The 8,089-nt window shown below is 41.3% G+C and overlaps 1 protein-coding gene across 1 annotated transcript in view; it reads right to left on the reverse strand.

The window, feature by feature from the left end:
- The window catches only part of SHPRH (SNF2 histone linker PHD RING helicase), a 70,782-nt gene extending 70,011 nt beyond the window's left edge, over nt 1-771 (reverse strand). Inside the window, exon 1 of the mRNA XM_090279945.1 lies at nt 583-771. The gene's annotated coding sequence lies outside the window, so the exon portion shown is untranslated. The remainder of the gene's footprint in view (nt 1-582) is intronic.
- Between the last annotated feature and the right edge of the window lie 7,318 nt (nt 772-8,089).

An 8,089-nucleotide genomic window follows, 5' to 3' on the forward strand; every position in this document is an offset into this window, starting at 1 on the left:
AGGGTGGTTTTGAACGCGAGTGTAATTAATCTGACTCCAAAGGTAACTGAGAACTTTCAGGCTGACTTAGAAGCCTCGGCCTCCCCTTTCAGGGCATTACAACGTCGCGCCCCAAGAAGCTTAGGCAGCCGCCCAGGTCCAGCCTCCAGGGGCCCGCGTGCAGCGAATGGCGATACCCACTCAGTTTGCTTCCGAAAGACCCAAAGGCAATGCGAGGAGTCAGAGCTGGACGATCAGCGCGCCAGAGAGCTTCCAGCAGCGGGCGGAGCAAATCGGCTACCGCGAGGCCCAGGCGCGCGACAATAGCCCCTCAAACCCTCAAACAAAAACACTGCAGGCCCAAGCCCCGGGGGAGAGGCACAGCCTCCCTTCCCACTACCCCATCTCTTCCCGGGGAAGCCGTGGCGGTCCAGAGGCCCGCACGCCTGGGATAGGAAAAGGCCGGGGGACTCGCGCTGCGGCTCCGTCTTAGCCCTTTATCTTCCCAGGCCCCAGAACAACCGAGTTCTCCCTCTTTGGGGCCTCCCTCTGTGTCCGAAGTCGTCTTCCACACCCGACCTCTGACCCCTGACCCTCCATCACCTGAGCGCCTTCCTAGAAGGTTCTCCAAGCCTCTTGAGCTTCCTTGCACCAAGGCCCTCTAATGTCGCCGCAGGTCCCCGGCACGCAGTCACCACCCACCGAACATCCGCTTGAAGTGGACACGCACGATTTATGCTGTTTTGTGTTGGGGTTCCCAGGGGAGCCAGAAACCCCAGCTCCTAGCTGCCGGGAGCGCGCTGGAGCGTGGGGTCAATGTGAACGAGCACGCCCTGCTGCCCCGCCCCCTTTCCCCGGCAGTGGCTTCAAGAGCCACTTCTACGCAAGTCCCCACAGTTTAAGACTGTGACAGGATACAGTTGGAGTCTCGCGATAGCTCTGCCTACAAAATTAGACGTTACAGGATTGGCTGGAACCGCTAAAGAGGAGGCGGGCTCTAAGCAACTATAAATAAGGGCCACGCTCCGCCCTGGAGGGGTGGGGATGTTTTTGAGGCGAGCTGCGGAGGAGTTTTGTGGCTTTAATAAAAAAACAGGAGAAAATTCTTCAAACTCACCTTTTAAAAAATTGCTTCTAGAAAGTAGGCACTAATTAGGTACTGATGAAACTTATCTTCCCCCAAAAAGTCACTTTAAAAAACTTTCCAGGGAAATGTTAAGTAAATATTTTAAGTTGAGAAAAAAACTACGGCTATTGTGAAGGTGGCCTTCGAATATCCTGTCATTTTCCCTTCTCTTCAGCGAGAGGTGGTCTCTTTCTCACGGAGGTAGGCTGACACTTAGCTCACGTTGGGTAACTGAGAGGCTTCAGCGCCCAGAGACTGTAAAATAACCCCCAGGAATCAAGGGGGTCTCGGTGATTAATGAGCACCTGAAAAGGACTCGGCATTCTTGGAGGGGCAGTGCGGCGGGTGTGATCACAGAAGCACAAAAGTAGGGTCTTGTCCAGGGGAACGTCCTTCGTAGCGGCAAAGACAGGCCAAAGTCGGTCCACACCCTGCTTCGTATGAACTTCATCGCAGACCTCTAAGATAGTAAGAAAGAGGCCATTTACATAAACTAAACCTTGTAAATTTCAATGCAAATCTGTTACCTTATCCCGGGTTTCGAGAGGCAGGTAGATGAGTAGCGCTGATGCTGGAGCAGTGGGCAAGCAGAGAGAGTCCCTCTGCAATGAAGAACCAACGATTTTTACTCTGTGCAGACATAATATGTGTTAGTGGACAGGGGTCTGTCTAGGGGCAGCTGCAGGGGATGAGTTTTTGATTACGGTGTAGGAAAGATTTCACAACGCGAGTCCAGGTGACTGTGAGGATACATGCATGTATCAAAGCTGGGACAGTGAGAAAAGGAAGGGCTTAGCATAGAAGCGGCAACAGAGAGGCTAACCTGAGCTGCCTTGGCTCACTGGGAAGTCAGAGAAAACCGAGCTTTTGAGACAGGTTCAGGGGATTAGGCTGGGTCAAGCTGCCGGCTGCCATTGCCGTAGAGTTTAGGAGTCGCGTGCTGCCAAGAAAGAAGGGGAAGGGGAAGGGAGAAGAAGGAAATGGCGCTGACTACTCCCCAGAGAAGGAACCGGTGCCAGCACACTGGGTCCCCGTCTTGAGACTTTTATATCCGTCTTGCAGGCAGGAATCTTAGTGGAGATCTCAGGAGGGTTTTAGCAGAATATTCATCAGTTCTCAGGGTGTGCCCTTTTAGGGTCATGTCTCCACTGATTAATTGCCTGGTGACATGGCAGGGGGGTCTTTAGTCATTGCAGTTGGTTCTGGTGTCACCCCTGTTTTGCAGCTTTTCTGGACCTGGAGCTGAAATACAACTGAGGCCTAGATAATATCTCCGGGGAGGAAAGGTTACCCTGGGGGTGAGGTCCTTGTTTTCCAGGTTTTGCCCCCTACCAGGCATTCAGGGGTCTGGGGGGTCTTCTGCCCTGGCGATCATCTGCACCTGACTGTAAATTGCTAGACCACTGAGTTCAGCTATCTTTCCCAGTTTCCCTACTTCATTTGCCAAGGAATTGTTCTAGCTTCTCATCATCCTGTCTCAACAGAACCTTTCTTTTGGAAATGTAATTTAAAATTTGCTATTTAAACGTATGTTGTGCTATAAAAAGTTATCTTTGATAGTTTTATGTCACTTCTCACCATTGGAGCACAAATGGTGGCCAGGCAGAAATATTTACAAAATAAGAATGGCATCATTTCCTCTTTGTTCACCTTGACTGGTATAATCAAGCTCTATAGACATAATTATTATTATGCTCTGTGAAATATTAAACTACAGATCCAGTTGTGCTTGGAGATGTAATTTCAACTCTATAGAGATGGAATTCTGTACAGTATCAAAATAAACAACATATCACCAACCTTCCTAGCTTAGTATGGGAAAAATGAAGGCAAGAGGTGTGTGCTTATTTCACAACCCAGGGCTGTGTATATCAACAATAAGGATCATTCAGGCCCAGCACTGTTTTTTCCTTAAAGAGATCATTAATAAAATTGCTCCTGAAGTTTACTCTGTATTCTATATATGTTTACTGCTTTCTGGAACTAAGTTGATGGACACTCAGTATGATTAAGGCTTTTCAAAGATGAATGTTGGTTGGCATTTCCTCCACTCCCAACCCATTTTCGGACTGCTTTTCCTCCTCGTGACAAGTCGAAAACATGAGGGTCAGAGTTACTGTTGCAGAATGAACTACAATGTATGAGTCCATTGTTAAAATGTGTGTAGTACTTGCAGAGAGTAGGAGGAAGAAGATGGTCTTTGAAAGTTGGTGCTGGCAGATGTAATCAGCCATGCTGAAGAGGGGGTCATACAAAGAAGAAATAGTATCAGAGGATTTGGGCATGCTTTGCTATGGCATGAGCAAGATATTTTGGAGGTAAGAGGTGTGTGACCTGAACATAAATCTTTTTTTAAGTCTTTACTCAAGGATACGTTCCCTGATTTTAGAGAGAGAGGAATGGGGAGAAAGAAACATTGATGTGAGAGAGAAACATTCTGTTGCCTCCCCTTCGTGTCCTGACTAGGGGTCAAAACCACATCCTAGGTATGTGCCCGGACCTGCAGATTTTTGGTGTATGGGGGGCAATGCTCCAAACAACTGAGCCTCCTGGGCAGGACCTGAATACAAATCTTTTAAGTTTAGAATGTCACAGCTTTTCCTCAGGCTAGGTATGGAAGGGTTAAATTGTTACTTTTTAATTTAATTTAATTTTTCCTTGGTGGTTTGCAGGTCAGATTTATTTCAAAGTTCAAGTTTGTTCTATCTCCCTGCTGCAAGCTCACCCTGCAAATGGAAAACTCAACGTGTCCCTTCTACCTCTCATAATCTGTTAAGCAAAAGGAGTCTATTTCTTTCTAAGTGTTTGTTTTTGGTGTTAATAAAGCAATGCTTGTAAATCAGGTAAAAGCAAGAATAAGGTTGAAGCTGATTCTGTTGAATTAGGAAAGGTGTGAGATTATATTCAGTGCTGATCAGTGAAGATAACATAACCTGTGTAGTTGGTCTCCTTCCCAGTCTCTCTCCTCCCTCTATTCCCAAATGTTATTTTTTCTAATGGAATATTGTTTTCCAACTCATTTTGTGAATATGGCCTCATAGTATTAAGGAATAAGAATTTATAGAAAAGTCATTTTGTAACAGGGGTCTCCAAAAGTCCCACAGGCCATGGTTTTGGGATGGGGGAAGGAGATAATACAGCTTTTAAAGTACTGTGCATATCTATGACAGGTTGGTAGCTAGGGCCAATAAAAGGACAGATGATACTGTTTAAAACACTTTGCATATCAATGACAAGGGGGTAGTTGAGGCTTTCCTGAAGGAGAGAGTCAGAAGGAAAGGAGCCAGCCAAAAGGAAAGGGTCGCAGCCATTTGGGACACTGGGTCATGAGGTTTGAAACACTGCAGAGGAACCCCACCAGTCCGCCATGAGGTCTGATGTGGAAGAAGGCCCCCGTCTGCCACGAGAAGAAGCACAATGGAAGAAGCCTGTTAGAGGCACATGATGGAGCAGCAGGTTGTGGCGGCCATGTGAGTAGCAGCTAGGCAGTTTGCCGTCAGGATCTGGCCATGAGGCCTAGGCTAGTAAGAAAGCAGGCACACTGCTGCTTTGATCATGCCCACTCCAGCTGACTCCGAAGCCATTAAGGACTATGCCGTGTAGACCCGTACTTTATCTGGACTCTTGGAGCTTGGGACATATGGAGAGGACACTCTCTTAGGACTTGTGCTCTTCCTGAACTTCGCCATGATTCAGTGTAACATAGTACATGCTTTCCTGGACTATTATATGGAGGCTGATGACATTATATCCCAGATCCTGAAGGAGAGAGCTGACAGATAAGGAATGGGGAACTATTGGGTTTGGAGTTGGCTTATGGCCTTGTTGTGGAGCAAGGGAAGTGCTGGGTCTCATGGGAGAACAGGGTTCTGAGCAGGAGTGCAGAGTGCTCCCAGCTCCCCCCATCCCAGGTTGGAATATTGTAAATAAAGGCCTGTTTTTCTCAATACTAATTGTGCTGGTCTTACACCAAGGAGCCATGTGAATGAACCCCCCTTTGCTTGGAAACAATCTGATGTTTGATGCTTATGACTTAAGTAATATTTATTATGCAGTTTTGAGAAAAATACAAATAAAATATTTTTTAATATGTCAAGTGTTGAATGTATCATTTTAATGTACAAAAATAGTGATGCAAGGAAGCTTAAACATACTAGTGTGAGCATTAAGTGAAGCTTGCCAGAGAGTAAAAATCCTTCCCAACACTTCCATTCTGTAGAAGGACAACTCTATGCCCATTCAGACTTCAGCATTGCTCTCTTGTTTAGGTCGGTTCTCAGGATAATGGCAAAATTAGATCTCAGTTCCACTTTTCTCAAACTCTGTTAAAGTTTCAAATTCCTCTTTGGGTCCTTAAGTAAACTTAAATATGTTAAATACTACACAGTAGTACTATATAATGATCAGTTATACCCATATGCCATAACATCCCCATCTTGACTATTAGCTCCTGAGAATTAATTTTTGTAAGCCAGACCAAACCAAACCAAACCATTTAACCATCCCAATTAATTCTAGTGAATTCAATTTAAAGACAGATCTTTGGGAAGCACTTGAGTAAGTGATCTTCATCTTATGAACGAATTGGTTAAAAAACCAGCCATTATTTTCTATAGCAACTATGTTATACATCTTAAAAATAACAAAATTACTTTCACAAAATTAACTCAAATGGATTGCAGACCTAAATGTAAAATGAAAAACTATAAAATTCTTAGAAGATAGCATAAGAGAAAACCTAGATGATCTTGAGTATAGTGATAACTTTTTATATACAATTCCAAAAACATGATCCATGACATAAATAATTGATAAGTTGGACTTCATTGAAATTGAAATCTTCTGCTCTCCAAAAGACAACATGCAAAGAATTTTAAGACAAGCCTCAGATATAAGACAAAAAGATGTAAGATGTAACATTAACAACATAAAATGTGGTGGGGAGAGACTAAATCTGGAGAGCTATATAATGCCATCAAACTTAAGTTCTTATTAACAGAATAGACTGTTGTGGATATTATTATATGTAAGTCGGATATTAACCACAAAGCAAAAACAAATATTAGATATACAAAGATAAAGAGAAATGAATTTAAGCACACCACTAAAAAAACTCACAAAGGAAGAGAGCAAGAGAAGAAAAAGGAATAAAACAGCCATAAAATGATTAACAAAATGTCAATAAATACCTATGGAAAATTAGTTTAAATGTAAATGGACTAAGTTCTCTAATCAAAAGGCATAATGTAGCTGAATGTACAAAAAACATAAGTCCCATTTGTATGATTCCTATCAGGAACTCACTTCAGGTATAAGGAGACACACAAACCGAAAGTTAAGGCATGGAAAAAGATACTCTTTGCAAATATAAATCAAAAGAAAACTGAGGTAGCTATACTTATATCAGACAAAATAGACTTTAAAACAAAGACTGTTATAACAGACAAAGAAGGCAAAACAATGATAAAGGGGTCAGTCCAACAAGGGGATATGCATTTGTAAGTAAGTATATACCCAACATAGGAGCACCTGAATATATAAAGCAAATATTAACAAACCTAAAGGAAGAAATAGATAGAAATGAAATAACAGAAGGGAACTTTAATATTTCACTTATATTAATGGATAGATCACCTAGACAGAAAAGATCTTAAATGAGACATTAGGTAAAGTAGACTTAAAAGCTACGTAGAGAACATTCAATCCAAAAGCAACAGAATACACATCCTTTTCAAGTGAACATGGAGCATTCTTCAAGACAGGTCATATGTTAGGCCACAAAACAAGTCTTAATACATTTGAGAAGGTTGAAACCATATCAAGTGTCTTTTTTGAACACAATGATATGCAACTAGAAGTCAATTAAAAGAAGAAAACTCAAATATTTGCAAATATGTGGATTTTGAAAAACAGACTCCTGAAGAATCAATAGGTCAAAAATGAAATCAAAAGAGAAATTAAAAAAAAAAATCCTGAGACAAATAAAATAGGAAATACAACATATCAAAATTTGTGGGATGCAACAAAAGTAGTTCTAACAGGGAAGCTCATAGTGATAAATGCTTACAAAATCTCAAATAAACAACAATAAACAAATAATAATTACATAATCGTACAATAAATATAATTATATAATAATCTCAATAGATGCAAAAAATTGAAAATCTTTATATGATTAAAGTTCTCAAGGAAATAGGTATAGAAGGAATTTAACCTCAACTCAATAAAGCTATTTATGAAATGCCCGCAGCTAACATTATAATTAATGAGGAAAAACTGAAAGCTTGCCTTTGAAGATCTGGTACAAGGCAAGAATGTCCATTCTCACCAGTTCTATTCAACATTGTATTGGAATTCCTAGCCAGAGCAATGAGACAAGAAAAATAATAATAATAAAAAGTATCCAAATTGGAAACGAAGAAGTTTGAAGGTGACATGATCACTTATGTAGAAAACTTTATAAAGACTCAACAACTACAAAAGCTGTTAAAATTAAAAAATAAATTTAATATAGTTGAATGATACAAAATTGACCTATAACAGCCAGTCACATTTCTGTATACAAAAAACCAACTACCCCAAAAAAAAGAAATTAAGAAGACAATTGCCTTCACAGTAGCAGCAAAAGAATAAGCTACTTGGGAATGAACTTAACCAAAGAGGTAAAAGACATTGAAAAGTATAAAACATCGATGAAAGAAATCAAAGGGGATACAGATAAATGGAAAAATATCCTGTGTTCATGGATTAGAAGAATTAACACTGTTAAAATGTCCATATTACCAAAAGCCATCTACAAGTTCAGTGCAAACCCTGTCAAAACTCCAATGGCATTCTTTACAGAAACGAGAAAAACAGTCCTAAAATTCATATGGAACCACAAAGGACCCTGAATAGCCAAAGCAATCTTGAGAAGAAAAACAAAGATAGAGGCATCACATTTCCTGACTTCAAAATATATTACAAAACTATGTGAAAACAGTA

Source organism: Furipterus horrens, unplaced genomic scaffold, assembly GCF_987537825.1.
Source record: "Furipterus horrens unplaced genomic scaffold, mFurHor1.1.pri manual_scaffold_6, whole genome shotgun sequence".
Lineage (NCBI taxonomy): Eukaryota > Metazoa > Chordata > Mammalia > Chiroptera > Furipteridae > Furipterus > Furipterus horrens.